Source organism: Ixodes scapularis, unplaced genomic scaffold, assembly GCF_016920785.2.
Source record: "Ixodes scapularis isolate PalLabHiFi unplaced genomic scaffold, ASM1692078v2 PGA_scaffold9__187_contigs__length_104089568, whole genome shotgun sequence".
NCBI lineage: Eukaryota > Metazoa > Arthropoda > Arachnida > Ixodida > Ixodidae > Ixodes > Ixodes scapularis.
Window position 1 is genome coordinate 61,864,821 of NW_024609884.1, and position 17,886 is coordinate 61,882,706.

Consider the following 17,886-nt stretch of genomic DNA (forward strand, 5'->3'; position numbering starts at 1 on the left):
ACGCAACGCCATTGGCCAAGAAACTCCTTTGTTGCGGTGTAATTTCAAGGACAAAAGCGATCATTTTCATTCAATCTCTCCTTTGCAAAATTTGATGACGTAACGTGGGGATCGCAGTACACCCAAGTGACGATATTTGAATGCTGTTCATAGATTGGACCCGAGCATTGCGTGGGCACTCGACTTGGGCTCGTGACAATTGCTAGCTCGAGAAGCATTCGGGTTGTGACCCGTGTCCAATCGCTGCAACGACGACAACAGCCGAGTCCTAACAATATCTGGATATCAGCGCGTGTCCTGTGCTTCGCCAACCCCAGCGCGTTGCTATGATCAACATTGGCGGCACATAATCGGCTCCAGATCACGTGGCCACTTGTTCTGGCTGCGAGTTTAGGGGGTGAACGCTGCTCGTTTTTCTTTAATTTTTTTTCTGGGACTTGTATTGCGTGGGGTGAAGAACCAACGGGTGTTTCATCGGTCATTAACGTCAGGGATTCGTTCTAAGCGGTATTTGCGCAAAGTACAAAAATTGCTGCATCGCCCCTTTAAAGCTTTTAGACACCCTCCAAAAGTCACGTGTCGATTATTACAAGGTCGGAACCATTGCACAATAGCGTAAGAACGGACATCGTGTAACGTTGAAGTCCTTTTGTAAGATATCGTACGTAGGTGCGCGGCCAACACCAGGAGCTGACGAGCCAATCAGAGCACGTCCAAAGTGCAATGTCACTGCGCTCATCATCGTTTTCCGTCGGTGTGTTTTTGCCTTTCCGTCAAACTTCCGTGACGTTGCGGTTTTAGTCCGCCACAGTGCAGGAATTCCACACCTGCCAACAGAGGGTAGTCTTTCGGAAGGGGTCTATATTGAGCGATGCAGGGGACACCCTCATCTACAGAAAGCGTAAAGGGACTACAGGGATTAAAAAAGCCCGGTGACAGGTAAAGAGTAAAGTGGAAGCTTCTTCCTCCTCTTTCCATTTTAGCAGAGCAAACGTTGGAGAGGAGGTTGCCTCCATGCCACTATTCGCTCTGCCAAAGTGTAAAGAGGTGGCCGTGGGAGGAGGTTCCACCTTACTCTCGAGTGTCAACCTGTCACGAACTATAGTGTTCTAGCTGTTCTTGTCCCAGCATTCATAAACTGACGATCTTTACCAACAGATAAGCACCCAAGGCCGAGTCCCAGTGCCTACGTTTTAGAGGTATCCGTAAGCTATTTCGAGTATTAGTGAAGCAGCGCACATAACATGAAAGGCTGATAGCTGGCATCACGAGCCGATTCGCTTACGCATTAATTGGTTTAATGCGTTCGCATTAGTTCCATGGTACATGCGCTGACCTCGAACTAGTTTCGAGCACACGTCATGGTCTCCGGGAATTTTTCGCGAGCTGGCCGCGCTCCTCAGGCCATTGCATTCGCGCGGTAGAGACTGTTAAGGCGCATTCACACCAGCGATGTAAGCAGTCGCGCGATGCGACTAAATCGCTTCGCAAACAAAATTATATGGTCACACTGGCGTGCGCGATGAGCGAGTCGCCTTCATTGGCGAGTCGCTTCTCAAAAACTAGCACCGAACGCCGTTGATTGGTTCAGCCTCTCCGCGACTAGATCTCATCCCAAAAAATCGGGTCAGCAAGCGACTGCTTAAATCGCGTCGCTTTTTGCCCGCGATGGTCGCTTTTGCGATGAAAGTTATCGCGCGACTAGATCGCATCGCCGGTGTGAATGCGCCTTTAATGCGGGGCGCCTGGTGGCGCTCGCAACCAAACCAAACAACACAAAGAAATATCCGCGGATTATCATCATCCCTGTTATCGTCGGTCTACGGAACTTAGGAGCAGCGCGAAATCTGCTCGCCGCCTTTCGCCGCAATGCACAGACCTTCAAGGAAGAAATTGATGGAAATTCCAAAGTTCATGTTTTCGAAGCGCGAAAGGTGTAGAACAAATGCCCACGATGGTTGTTTTCAAATAAACTGTGCGTCTAATTATTTCAGTAAAACAAACAGGAAGCTGAGCCAATTAATGATAGGAAGGCGAGTGATTGGCTCAACTTCCTGTTTTGTCACAGGGATAGGATATTAATAGGATAGTGATTTACTTCGGCTCAGGTCAGCCGCGGCACCACAGAAAGGTCAAGTCGCGCAAACCGTGAAGGCTCACGGCGCCGCATTCAACGATAATGAGATGGTATTGGAGAGATACATTTTTTAAAAGAAAAGGTGACGATGGCTTAAATGCAGCTTGTGGATGAGGGTGAGGCGTGGATGCTGCGGCTGAAGAGGGTGAAAAGCGTTAGGCTGGCAGCGGTCTTCGCGACGGTGGTTTTCATGGGGCCGCCATGGGCTGCTGACTTCTAGAGGCCGGTCTCGAGCACCTCGCTAGGACTCCCTGCGTCCACGGCTTGCGGACGAGCTGCCCGAATATTCGGCGATCTTCCCATGGTGAGGTGGCGCCAACCCTCGGAACCTCACCATGGGGTGAGGTTCCGAGGGTTGGCGCCGGTTTTGGCCGGGCGGCGGTCTTCGCAAAAGCGGGCTCTGAAGTCTCCCAGCTTGCGGTCGAGCTTGTAACCAAGCAGTGTGACCACCCTGTCGATCAAGACATGGTGCGTGCCACAGCTCTGGCGCTGGCTCTCTGACGATGAAAAAAACACATCTTACGCCCAGCTGGCTTCCTCTTTTTCCGATTTTGTATTCTTGGGTATCATATAGCGAAACAACGCAAAGACCTGAGCAGCGAATAAAAATTACGAATTAACAATGATGATGGGAGTTTTATGCCGCAGGCTCACACTTCACAGCGTGATTGGAGGCGATTCTGTTTCCGTTTCTGTTTTGGTGTTAAGCGCCGCATGCAGAAACCCAGAGAACTAACTCGGCTCGCTTTTTCTGCTGGGTAGCCGAGCGTTTGGAAAGGCCGAAGGAGGTTAGAAGTACTAGGAGGGGGCACGTTGCAATATTGGTGAAGCCTAGTCATAAAAAGTTTAAACGATTTTGTGCCCAGCGTGACCGCAGATCTCTCTGGCGATTGGTGCGCGTGACATGTCACGTGTGAGATGGATGGTTGATTGGAGAAGGACTCCTTGCAGGCTTGCGCGCGCTCCGTCTGGTAGGTTTTATCAGATCGAAGGCTAGACCGTGGTGTGTTCTAGTACCCCATAGCAAGACGAAGACTAGCTCCGGTCACGTGATGTGGTCACGTTGGCATGGTAAGTGAGGAGAGTAAGGAGGGAAATGAGAAAGAGGCGAGGCGTCATGGCTTGTGGAGGCTACGCGGCCGACGGCATGCCCTCCCCTACCCTTCTATCCTCCTTGGAAAGGCCGGAGTAGAGCGCGGAAAAAATCTCGGAGGCCATGCACACGTATTCAAAGTTCGAAACGTCGCCACGGGATGGCGCCACATCCCCACTGGCTGTAGAAACTGACTATAGTAACACCTACTGCAAGTTCCGACAGATGGCGGCGGCGTGCGTATATCCTTAAAGCCCCTTCATATTTCAAAAGTATAGTGCAAAGTGCGTCGACGCAAGAGACACGTGCAATGTGCAGCCTTTGGGATGATCATGGCGGCACAGCGCAGCAATGAGCTAGATTTCAGACGCCATCTTCTTCCCAGAAGTGACGCGCGGCACGTGTATCGAGCATTTCCACAACAATGAATGGCGCCAATTTTCCCAGGATAGGAGTTTTTATATCCTGAGGCTTTGCGATTGGACGCCTAGCAACGCAGGCCGAAATGGATAGGCTGGTTATAGGGAGCGACGCCGTGACGTAACACCTAGCAACCGAAGACCGCCGGCGACGTCCCCCTTCGCCAATTTCGGAGCCTTGCAGTGCGGGGACGGCGGGTGTATCTCGGGGGCGCGTGTCAACCTACCCCGGCACCGCCGTTCATGCCGCTTCGCGGCGACAGCCTGCGGATGGCTCATTACGAATTATTAGCCCACCTTGGGCCACCCGTACACGCCGCCTCGTGGCGCCTCGCCGGCGGCCCAGGTGCCTCCTGCCTAGCCCCGCTGTTCCCCACTGCACCTTGGTTGCTCGGTGTTACGTCACGCGGCTGGCGTCCGGGTGCACGCTTTGGACGCCTCCGGAAGCTGCTGGCGCCGGCTTTGGAGACTAGTGCACGCTCACGGGCTGCGGTTCCGGTCGTCAGCCTGCAGTGGCGTATCAACTTGTTTTTGAGTGGAAGGGGCAAACCATTCCCCCCCCCCCCCCCCCACCCCCGCCCCCGGGTCGCATATTTTTACTATACTCTGTTTCACCTTATGTAGTACCGCAGGAAAGGCTGTAAGCGCGAGCTCCTTGCTCTGGGGCAGATCTCGGCGGCACAAGCTCTCGTGCGGTAAGGGCAGCTGTCAACGCTATGAGCTCGCGCTTCCAGCCTTCGCTGCGCTACAACATAAGGTGAAACGAAGGATAGTGATGGGCCGAACTTTTGCCGAATCTTGGGCGAACTTTTGCCGAACTCTTCTAAAGATTCGGCAAAAATCCACTGTTCATCATTATCATCATCATTTATTTTCCTTGAGGGCCCGTGGGGCATTATACAAGGGGGTGGCAATAGAACAAAAAGAAATAGAGCAGTAAACACAATTATAACCTTGTAAGCTAGCTAGGTAGGTTAGATTAAGAGAGGGTAATGGCTTCAACAAGTTTAGTAGAATCACTTATAGAAACGATGTTATGAGGTAGTGAATTCCAATCCTCGATGGCCAATGGTAGTGTGGAAGTCTGGTGAGAAACAGTTGATGATCGAATTGGACGTAATTTACATAGGTGATCTAGACGCGGGAAAATACGATGAGGAGGCGATAGCAATAATTATTTGAGGTGGCTATTGTGATAAAAAAAATCGATGGAGAAGAGAAAGACGTGATATTTGGCGGCGAAGGGAAAGTGAATGAAGGTTAGCTGATTGGCGTAATCCTGATATGCCGGTATATGGTGAGTAGTTGTTATAAATAAAACGAAGGGCTCTGTACTGGACGGATTCTAGATTATTTACGAGGTAAGACTGCCATGGGGACCATATAGATGAGGTGTATCCTAACTTCCATCTCATAAGTGTAGTATACGCTATTCGTTTGGCGGAGCGTGTAGCAACTTTGAGGTTACGGCACTAATATCCGACAGAACGGTTAGTGTCAGAAATAACAGAAGTTGTGTGGGTTGTCCATGATAGGTCAGAGGTGAGATGAACACCCAGGTATTTATAAGAAGAGCATGCTATTACTTGAGTGTTATTTAGGTAATACGGAAATGGTGTGGTACTCGAAGTGCGGGGAAATGATAGGGATCTACATTTATTGAAGTTTAACGTCATCTGCCATTTTCCATACCAATGGATTACAGACTCAAGGTCTTCCTGAAGAGCATGATGATCATGGTGTGAACGAATGGGTCGGTAAATGACACAATCGTCGGCGAACAGGCGCACGGAAGGGGGACACCTGACGTTACGCTAGAGGAGGGAGATTTTACGTTATTAACGGAGGAATATTGCTTACGGCTAATTAGAAATTCAGAAATACACTTAACAACAGAGGGGTGAATATTAATATCGTTAAGCTTTGTTAAGGAACGTTGGTGTGGTACTTTTTCGAATGTTTTGGAGAAGTCAATGAACATGTCGTCGGTCTGAATATTCGAATCGAAGCTTAAATAAATATAAGTAAGGAAGGCGGTTAGCTGGGTTTCGCAAGAGTAAGATTTACGAAATCTGTGCTTATGTTCAAAAAGAAGGTTATGAGAGTCAAGAAATTTTATTATATTTGAGTAAAGTATATGCTCCATGAGCTTAGATGGAACACTGGTGAGAGAGATGGGACAGTAATTACTTATGAGTTGGCGATCACCAGTTTTGTGAACAGGTATTACGTTAACTATTTTCCAGGCTTAACGTTGATATTTAGTTTTTTCTCACGAAAAAAGGTTTCTGTTGTTTTTTTTCTTAACTCAAATACAACATGCAGTGCCTGTTGACACATATATTACTAAATAAGGTGATATTCTGCAAGATAAGTGTATCGGTGTAGGTTTTGTGTGTTTACTGGCAATTTTAGTGTCTGCTTCAGAAAGTGGTGCGAAAACAAGCTTGGGTAGTAGCCGCCGCCACGTCACGAATCACACTACCAGAGTTTTGATTTTGAGACTTCATCAGCGCACGCCTGCAAGTGTGTTTACATTGTTAAAAGATAGGCAATCACTGCGTTCTTACTTTCTCTGGGAGTCACCGTTTCGTGCGTGGAAATGAATGCAACGGTTGCTGAGCCTTCACCTGAAGAGATAACAATATTGAAAATATCCATGTTTTTTTTATTTGAGTCACTTGACGTCAGCTTTGCATGAAAGTGTGCGTTCCCTATTCACAACGTGCCGTTTTTAACCTTTAAAATTCCAGTTTTTGGTGTTTGGACTCATACGGACGTTTAGGAAGATGGGGAGAGTTAGGAATGTCGGATGTGCAATATCGAGCATGATAGATAGTTCGTTTATTTTTATGCAGATACAGGAAAATCGCGAAATGAGGCAAACTAAAAAGCAATATTATTCTGTTCTGGCACAAACTACTTGTGAGCCGAGATTGTTATAATCCATCAATCAATCAATCAATGTTTTTATTGAAGTGCCCAGGAACAACCTTGCGGTCTTAGTACAGGTGCACTCAGGAAACATGGAAATCAACACTACACACAACAAAGAAACAGTAAACAATAAAACACTTAAAAAAGATCACATATGTCACATAAACTCGCTAGGCTATACCACCACGATAGCGAAAGGAAAGGAAAGCGAGAGTATAAAAATTGGTTCTAAGAAACTTAATCAGGTGCAAAAAAAAAAAAAAAAAAATGGGAAGTCAAATTTAGGTGAGGAACTTCAGCGCTCTGATGAACTCCGGTGTGTTATTGTTAAATATATCAATAGAGTCTGTAAAAGAGGAATTGTAGGTGTGCCCAATTCTCGACACGGGGTCGTGAAGATTAGTTACGGGAGCATTGTAGAAGGATGCATTTTGCTTTGTAGTTTTTACGGGAATTTTCAAACGCACATTTGATATCAATGATGTGCAGTCAGTGATGCCATGAATAAGTTTGTACAGAAATAGGATGTCGGCATGTTCTCTCCTACGCCGCAGGGTGGGCAATGCCAAGCTATGTTGGACTGGGACTGCTGGATCATCGTTTGAGGTGGACGCATTGCGCGACGGGAAACGATGTCTGTAGATACATAAGAACTTATTCTGAACACGTTCGATTCTAGCCGAGGTTGTCGCGCAGATTCCATTCCATACAACAGAGGCATACTCGACGTGTGGTCGACATAAAGCACTGTACAGTGTGACAAAAGTACTAGGGTTATTAAACTCTTTAGTAATGCGGCACGTGATACCAAGCGTACGTAAAGCTGAGCTCACAATATGGTCAACATGACTCGAAAACCGTAATGTACTATCAAATACAACTCCAAGGTCTTTGATTTCATTCACACGTGTCAAAAGAACTGACTGAATGTCATAAGAGAATATAATATTATGTGTCTTTCGAGTGTAGGACATGACTTTAGTTTTCGAACTATTTAGTTTTAGGGCATTCTGATTGCACCAGTTTTCGAATGCATATACATCATTTTGTAGCAGAACACAGTCGCGTTCGTCTCGTACCTCTATAAACATCTTAATGTCATCTGCATATTGTAGAAAGGAAGAGTGACGGATCACAGCCGAAACATCATTCACAAAAACTGAAAACAGAAGGGGGCCAAGAACGGAACCTTGAGGTACACCCGTCGTAGCCTGATAAGCAGCAGACGAATTACCATTCGAGATGACAAAACACAGTCTATCACGCAAGTAACTTTTGAGCAATAAAAGTAACGACCTGTGGACATCAAGCCTTGACAGCTTTGCCAGCAACATGTCGTGATTTACAAGATCAAACGCTTTGCTTAGATCAAAGTAGATTACATCAAGTTGGCCTCTATTAGAGACGACCTGAGCAGCAGTTGACATGAAACAAGTGAGGTTAGTCGTGGTTGAGCGACCCGCCATAAAACCATGTTGGCTAGGGATGAGAGAATGTTTGAGCTTAAACGACAATATTTTGTGTAAAGCTGTTTCGAACAGTTTTGAAAATGTACAAAGAAGAGATATAGGCCTGTAGTTTGAGACGCTTGTTCTTGAACCGGACTTATGTACGGGTACAACAAGTGCTGTTTTCCACAAGACGGGAAACACTTCGGTTTTTACGCAGTTGTTAAATATATGTACCAAAATAGGGATAAATATTGCACTATATGCCTTCAATAGGACAGACGGAATGCCGTCATGGCCAGAAGACAAAGACGGCTTCATCTTCTTTACACACTCGTATAATAGCTCCTCATCAAAAAACGCAATACAGGTTGAATTACTAGAGGCAGCTGGCGCGGAGAGTTCGGTTGATGACTAAATACGGACTGGAAATGGTGGGCAAAAATTTCGCAAACATCTGTGGTCGAGTTTCCCTGTGAGTTCAGCAATGTGATCTCCCTCCCACATTTTGTCTTTGATCGAGACCGAACGTATTTCCAAAATTCCATGGGATTCTGAGTTAAATGCAGCTCAACAGAATTAACGTACCTCTGACGATCACGCCTCATAACTTCCCTGCATGAAGACCTTAGACGCCTAAATTCTGATTTCCATCCAGGGAGACCGTTCTTTTTAAATTTTCTGTGAGCGTGCAACTTCTTATTCAATAATCTGCGTAATTCACGTGAGAACCAAAAAGGAAACCTAGAACCTGCGGTTCTCCGTAACGGGATAAACTGGTGCATCCCTTCTCGAACGATGCGTGTGAACTCACGAACCTGTTCATCGACGTCAGTGCATCGAATGATCGATGACCAATCGTATTCGGCAAAATGGTTGTATAAACCAACGTAGTCTCCAGCGGAAAAATTGTGACTAGTCACATTAGAATGACTCTGTAAACAACGCCTCATGCCCTCTCGAAGAGCTACCACGATCTCCGGAGGGGGCTGATATCTGTCAGGTGGAACTAAACTTGAGGCACACTCAGTTACACGTATATCATCTAAATCTGAGAAACACAAATCTAGCATGTTTCCCTGGCAATTGGGAATACAATTGTGTTGCTTTAGATTCGTAAATGATGCAAAGTTAAGTAAGAACGTAGATTTCTGAGCAAGGTAGTAATTATTAGAAGACGCTGTAGCTGTTTCCCAGCTTATATTGGGGACATTGAAATCACCAAGAACAATAAATTTGAAATTATCTAGAGCACTAGTTGTACTTTCAATAGCAAGAAGACATCGGTTGAATTCATCAGGAGAGGTGTCGGGCGGCAAGTAGTATGCGCCAAGCAGAATGCGTTCACCATTGACACTTTGCAGTTCTACCCACACTGACTCAAGCGATGTCTCCAGGTCAGGACGTCTGATGCACGGTAATGACGCATCAACTGCTATCAAAACACCTCCCCCCGTCTTTTTCTTATTAGAGAATTCGCGATCATGCCGAAATACCGTAAAATTTGGTGGGAAAAAGTCAGAAGAAGAAATATCTGGACAAAGCCAAGTTTCAGTGAGAACAATAATAGAATCAGCAGTAAAAGCGACGTTAGAAAAAAATTCGTTAGTCTTTGTGCGAAGACCACGGACGTTCTGGTAATAGATATCTAGGCTATGTATTTTCGTCGGCATTTCCGGAGGAGGGCAGCGATTGGCGGGCCGCTTCATAGATGCGGCTCTCTGTAAGCTGGCCAGTGAATTCTTTAAAAAGGCTTCCTTCTGGCCAGAGAAGGGGGTCAAACAGTTTCTCGATATCCTGCTCAGCAGCCGTCACGTGGAACGAGGAGTAACCATCGTGACGCGTCTTAAGTCGCGTGCACACAAGCTCACTCAGTGTGCCACCCTGCTCGATGTGAGCCTGGAGGCTTGGAGCGTCGCAGTTGGGGCCCAGTCGTGTCACAAACACAGCACGTTGTCGCCGTGGTTGAGAGGGAGGTGGTGCCACGGGAATACCGCTGGCTGAAGCGCTTCCCTTGAGCAAAGGACGCCTCGTCCTGGGGAGCTTTGGCCTTGTCTCGCGGAAGCCTCCTCCGTCCTGGTTCAACTTGTCTTGATGGCGGGGGTGCGTCCTCGAACCCAGAATAGAGGCCACGGTACGTTCGCCTCCAATGGCAGCAGGTGCAGCGGCGCCTGACGCACACGTAGCCTCCGTTACAGGGCGAGTGTTGCCTCTTTGATCTCGGATCAAACCAACCGGGTCCTGGAGGCTGGCCGCCGCAGCGTAGGACGATGGGGGCTTTTTTCCACCTTGCTTGGGCTCATGGCGGAAGCTTCTCAACTCCGCCTGTATGTTGTGCAGCGTGGCTGCCTGCTGCTGGGCGTCGTGCTTGTGCTCTCGACGGAGCTGCGCGTTCTCATCCCTGAGCGCGGCAACTTGATCCGTGAGGAACGAGATTCCCTGAAGCGCGTCGAGCAGAAGGGCCCGCAGAGAATCGACGCCCGTGTTGCCGATGTAGGGAGAGGAGGGAAGTGACCTCTATAATTATAATAATAATAATAATAATAATAATAATAATAATAATAATAATAATAATAACATAATAATAATAATAATAATAATAACAATAATAATAATAATAATAATAATAATAATAATTATAATAATAATTTTATTTGCACAAACTGGCAGGGGCCCATGTGGTGGTGTGCGGCCCGGGCTAGGCAGACAGGTGAAAACCCTTACGCAGGGCGCTTGCCAGCCCGACACCACATGTGAAAAAACAAAACCGATATATAAAAGTGCGTAAAAAGGAAAGAAAAGAAGGGGGAAAACGTATATCACATCATGACGAGGATGCCATGCCACCTGCATTCCATAGATTATGGTAAGCTCTCGTGACTCTGCCCCGTTTGACGGCAGTGGGCTGCGAACACTGAGCGTAATTGTCAGTTGTCATTCAATGTTTCAACTACCTCGTTTCATCAATGGAAACGTCAAATGAAAATCACGTTATCCAGAATGCACCGCATCATTTGTCACTTGCGCAATGGACTGCGTAAATTACTGGTCGATCTTCTGTTCTTGCGGCAGAAAGTATTGAAGAGAACCACACTCGCGAAAGGTCACAAACGCACAGTTACTGTGTCGCCTACTCCACACCTCGCCGTAACCGCTGGTTGTACTAAACTGTACGATGGTAACCGCGCGACTGCGCGGCGTCCATTTCCGATCCATGGCCCCGTCGCGTTCGTACGCGCGCGCAGATATTTGCCGAATTTTCGCCGAATGTTTGCCAAACTTTCCTTCTAAATTTCGGCACGTGCGGAACTTTGCCCAGTCTGAAGTTCGGCAGATTCGGTCCATCACTAACTTTTACGGCGCAGGTGATAGACCCCCTAGCAACGACGCTCACGCCGGATCGGCTGCTCGGCAACACGCCAGAACTTAAATTTCAGATTCGGACTCCTCCCCCCGCCTGCGTTCACGCCGCTTCGCGGCGACAGTGTGCGGCTGCTAATTACAAAACTATTAACTTACTTAGCCCCCCCCCCCCCCCTCCTTCTACCCCCGTACACGCCGCTTTGCATCCGGCAATTCAAGCCCCGCTATCCCCCATGCACATCCGTAAATAGAGTCCCATACGATTTAGTTCAACGATGTTTTGCCGACATTTGTTTCTTTCAGTGTTAATCGTAAAAAAGAAATGTTGTAAATATCGCCAAATGTCTCGACAAAAGAAAATGTTCGAAAAAAAAAAAAAGAAGCCCACACCGTAGATAGAACCCGGGTCTGCTACGTATGAGGCAGATATCTTACAACTAAGTTACGCTACCGCTTCGGAAACTCGCATTGTAACCACTGCCTATGTTGACGGTGGGAGCGCCTATCTCCACGAACCAGCCAATCCGGCGTGAGCGCCGTTGATAAGGTTTGTATCGCCTGCGCGTCAAAAATATGCCCCCCGGGTCCGGGGCCGGTGCCCTTGGTATTCCTTGGGCGCCGCCGGCCAATGTTTGCCCTGCCCAGTGGCGGCTGTTTTAGGGGGGGCCAAACACATGCCTTGGCCCCCCCCCCCCCCCCTCTGAGAACTGGGGGGGGGGGGGGGGAGGGGGGCAAGCGCCCCCTTTGCCCCCTCGGTTGGTACGCCCATGTCGGCCTGCTACGCCGTTCATGACACATAGTCGTCTTACTATGTCACCGGGCCGTAAAAGCGCACGGTGTCGTTGACCAGGTATGGCCGTACAAACTTCTCTAATAAAACTTCAAATAAAACTTCAAATAAAATGAAGCTGCGTACAGACAAACAAAGAAAAAACAAACAAACTTAAAAAAAAAAAGATGCTGTAACTTTTTTTGTTTTGTTTTGTTTCAGCACGTTGTTTGACGTGGCTTTTCGATCCTGAGCACAAGGTTTGATACTACAAAAGTCCAGTCCTCGTGTCGTCCCTCTTTTCATATTTTGTTATTATTTATTACGTAAATTATGCGGGTCTTATTGTTGTTTTCTTGTATTATAAGCACATTTAGGGTAAAAATTATGGCGGTAAGATACGACCCACATTGAGGATGCAGGCACGTACGCACAGCTGGATTACGCCGGCGAGGGTGCGCCTAGTGTGGGCGCGTATCTGTGCGTGTTCCTGGGGAGAAGCGATGGTAGGATGGCGGCGCCGCCGGATACGAAAAAGAACGCCGCGCCGGTAGTGCTCTGGAAGAGCATTCGCTGCACATAGACCGAACCATCCAAAAGCATATACATGCACACAAATACTTCAGCATCTGTTTCTCCCAGTTTGGGACAAAATACTCGATAAGAGTATTTAAGTTAAAGGACCCATGAAACGATTTTCGGACTTCCGGCCAAATAAGATGGCGTTTGGGGATGCCCCTCAACTCATACAATGTTTCCCGGGTCACGTGCGCATGACGCGCCGCGGGGTAGGCGGCTTCCGATTTTGTCCTCCCTTTAGCACTGTGGACGTTGCTACAGCGACAGCAGACTTTCCCCTCTCTTCCCATTAATAGGCTGCTAAGACCAGCCATTTTGACGGTGTGGAATGCACGTTGCAAAATAACCCTGGAAGCTAGCCATCAGCACGCGCTCAGCAGTCGCGTACACAGCTATGGCCGCCAGTGAATACTTCCTATACTCTGTTTCACCTTGTGCTGTACCGCAGGAGAGGATACAAGCGCGAGCTCCTTGCTCTATGGCACACCTCGGCGGCACAAGCTTTCGTACACCAAGGGCAGCTGCCAACGCTATGAGCTTGCGCTTCTAGCCTCCGCTGCGGTACAACATAAGGTAAAATGGAGTATAGTTGCAGGCAGGCGAACCAGGCGCACGAGAAAGTAAACGAAGCATGCAGAAAAAAAAAATATTGTTTTGCTCTTTTATGTTTATACAGCCTTGATGGAGATACGCCTCAACGGGTAATCGGTCTCTTAGCTGTAGATGAGAAATTTAGCCAGTGCGGTACAACCGCTAACCTGGGGTTTTTAACGTGCATCACGCAGTAGTGATCACACGAACGCGTGCCGGTACGAAAGTCATCCAGATCGAAACGGGCGGGGGCGGCGGGGATCGAACCCAGGAGGTTCCCAGCGCAAGCTTTCGCTCCACGCTCCGAGCTGAGACGCGTTAGCCGACTCGGCCACTTCCTCCCCTCGAACCATGCAGCTGCCGAAACATGGTTTTTATATCGCGTTGATCAGACCGCTCGTCCGGTAGCAGCCAGCCAACGTTGCTAGGCAGCGGAGCAGCGGGGAGGGGATGCTTTGACTTACTCCGGATAGATGGCGCTGCGAACACTTTGTGTACTGTACAAGAATATACAACTTTCGATTTATTTGTTTATGTTGGAACGAAATCATTTCTAAACGTTACCATTAAACTGAGAATATACTTGTTCAAAAGCGATCTCAATAACCGCACCCGCCGTGACGTCACAAAGTTAGTTCCTATGGCCGCCGTACGTGAAGTCAAGTCAAGAAATAGTTCCTTTTCGTTTTTGCAGTTACGCAGCGCATTCACGACATTTCGAGAGAAGTGGTCGTGTTTTATGGTCCTTGTGCTGAAGTATACAAAAAAGGGTAATAAGGTGCACGTTCTCTCGATGTTAAAATCGTTTCATGGGCCCTTTAAGTTACTAAATACCCGCTTTATAAAGTATTTAAAATACTACTCAAGTTATTTTCACTGTAAAGTATCTTGAGTAGAGTACGAATACTGAGAAATGTAATTCAATTACTTATGACGATACCTCCACATTCCGTAATTTGTATCGACGTGAGTGACAAGCACAATTATACAGTTGTGCAAATATGGTTTACCTGAATAGTGTATTAACACAAAACAGCACAAAACGACAAAAAAAAAAAAAAAAAAAAACATCGTAGTGTTATTTGATGCAGACAAACTATAAGGAGCAGGATATCAATGATCTGTGTTACAAAACACTTCTAAGATAAGAAAAAAAGAAAAAAAGACGTCACTTCAGTTACGTGACATCGCTGAATATCATGTCGTGCGGCGCACCTTAGACGCATCGTTTAACTGCAGTTCATATTCCCTATATGGGGAGTTCACTACAAACGAACTTGAGATACGGAAATGAGGGAATGGATAACAAAGAAAGCCTACATAGAGCCACGGCACTGGTCGCGAATTCTTCAAGTAGGTTGTGTTCAGAAAGGCAGACACTACTGGAGGACGCTTTTTGGCATTTTAAGAGGTCATCCTGCTCGCAGTTCGTTTCCTGTCCTGTTCTCTGCTTATCAATGTTCACACACAGACAACGTTCGCGAGAGCACTAAATACCAAACCGACGAAACAAAATGCGAGAAAACGACGTTTTGCCGTAGTGGGTTAAATATACAACAAGCAAAAGAATAGTGTCTTCTCTTTGTGTCCCACTTCTCATCTTCTTTTTCTTCTTTTTTTTTTCACTGAATTTTGCAATGTTGTCGTGGGTCGTTTCCCGTTCTGCATTGCGCCTCGGTGTGGCAATCTTTACTTCCGTAAAACTACCCTTTTGTTTGAGGATATTTTGGGGGAAACTCTAGGAAACAAGAAGCGCCTTTGGAAGGCGAGGGAAAACCTTCATTGTACAAACTCTGGGGTGAAATATAAGTCACAATCGGCACAAAAGTGATGTTTTCACGAGCTCAATATAAGTCACCGTATCATATCTTAGCAAGCAACAGGATTTTGGTGCTCGAAAGAATGTTTACGTTTTCTCGTGCCACGCCCACGCCACTTCATACTGAAAAACTATGAAAATGGCGGAATGTCAGAAATGTATTTGAGATAATGAGTACAAGATACTCAGAAATGTAATTAAAATACAGTATAAAATACTCTCGATCAAAAGTATTTGGAAGATACCAAGATACTTCAAAAAGTATTTGAAATAGAGTACCTTGAGTAGAGTATTTGAGATAAGCACCAAGTCTTGTTTCTCCCCCACTGTGGTTCCTCTCCCGACACCCCTAACACTCTTTCAAAGAACATGCTGATAAAAAAAGAAAGTAATGGCCAGCTTGGTCCACTTTGTAGACTTCAATGCAAGGCCCGTACCCGGCCAGGGCCTTTCATGAATGTAGCCGTGAAGCCCGATCCCGGCCCGCGGGCTGGGCCGGGATCAACCTCACTGGTACAGGCCAGCGGGCTGGCCTGTACCAATGAAAAACTCCACCTGCGACGCTGACGGCTCGCCGCTCTGTGATGGTGGGTGTGGTGACGAAGGCGCTGGAGAAAAGAAAAATCAAGGAGAGGGAAGAGAGCGCAAAAGGAGCGAGGGCGGAAGGAGGGAGCATAGCAAGGAGGTTAGAAGTACTAGGAGGGGGCACTTTGCAATATTGGTGAAGCCTAGTCATAAAAAGTTTAAGCGATTTTGTGCCCAGCGTGACTGCAGATCTGTCTGGCGATTGGTGCTCGTGACATGTCACGTGCGAGATGGATGGTTTGTTGTAGGAGGATTCCTTGCAGGCTTGCGCGCGCTCCGTCCGGTAGGTTTTATCAGATCGAAGGCTAGACGAAGGCTATAGCCACGGCCACGTGATGTGGTGAGAAAGGATGAATATGAGAAGGAGGCAAGGCGTCAAGGGAGCATGGCTTGTGGAGGCCACGCGGCTGACGTCATGCTCTCTCCTACCCTTCTTTCTCTATGGAGCATAGAGAAAACGACCGCCATTTTGACGCAACACGCTTTCCGTACAGAGCAATGTTCACGCTACGCGTCGTCTGCTACGGGCCGATTTCTTTTTCGCCTCAATAAAAGTTGGCGATGAGGCGTCAAGAAAACTTCATTCGTTAGCTTTTAACACACCGAGGAATAATTATATAATTTTCTTGCCAGAGCCAGCGATATAAAAGGGAATAACTGAAATTTACATGCCGATTACATGCATTCCGCAGGGCGAATGGATGAAAATGGTGGCCCTCCCCGCTGAGCTGGGAGCAGCCGGGGGTTCCACGCGCATGCGCTCACATCCTTCACTCTGCGCCGCGGGCTGATTGGCTCACTCGGGAGGCGGGCGTTACGGCGGCGAGATGATAAACTGGCCAAACACTCCCAACATACTGCTCTGTGATGACTAGGAGGTCTTCGCCACCTGGCGGCGAACGAAGGAGGTGGCCCAATTACGCCCGTACCGCTGGGGAGCGAGTCGAATGAGACGGCAGGAAAAGCCCTCGCGCGAGCGCTTCGGGATCTTGGAGACCATAGTTTAACTTAACAAATTTGCTTAAATTTTTTGCTTAATAAATTTGCTTTGTTGGACAACGAAAATGTGCTCTCACCCAACGTTACTCGATCAACTCAATTGGCAAACTACAACGGAGAGCGTGATCGATCAACTCAATTGGCAAACACAGCCGCAGCGGGCAGGAAGGATGACGCTCCAAACAGCATTCGCGAATGTAGGGGTTATCAACGGTAACTGACGTGCGTCAGCGCGTGTTTTAGAAGGGATCACGCTCTCCGTGGGAGTTTGTCAACTGAGTTGATCTAGTAGCGTTGATACCATCTGCAACGACTGCCCACTGCACCATGGACACTTTTTATGGCAAAGGCCTGGGGGGTCACGTGACGATGACGACGATGTCATCAGTGACGATGACGATGCGGATACCGGTGACGTCATCAGTGACGTCACTTTTGACGTCATCAGTGATGGTGACGATGACGATGCGGATACTGATGACGTCATCAGTGAGGATGACGATGCGGATGCCAGTGACGTCATCAGTGACGTCACTGTTGACGTCATCAGTGATGATGACGATGACGATGCGGATACTGATGACATCATCAGTGATGATGACGATGCGGATGCCGGTGACGTCATCAGTGACGTCACTGATGACGTCATGAGTGACGATGACGTCATCGAAGGGGGCCACGTGACCTTGGGAGTCACGTGACCTCAAGGGGAGGGCGTCACGTGACCTCAGGGGAGTCACGTGACCTCGGGGGGGGAGTCACGTGACCCCCCCCCCCCCCCCGAGGTCACGTGACCCCGGGGGGCTCGCGCGGTGCATTACGGGACATCTCCCATAATGCACCGCGCGGTTACGCCGACGGCGACGCCGCTCAAGCCGGAAACGGGCCCCTAAGAGCTGCGCTCTAAAAAGTCTGTGCGTCTACTTTCACGCACAACACTCGGAGAGCCAATCAGCGCCACTTACGGAGGCAGCTCAGCGAATGACGATGCCGAAACATATGTTTAGACCAAAAGGCGCAGTCTGAGTTGTGACATTAAAGGGACACTGACACCCCCAAAAAAAATTTTTTATTTTTTGCCAGGCGCTTCATTATGGTGTCGGAGGACTACCCAATTAATATTTTGCAGCAGAGTAGCGTATTTCTT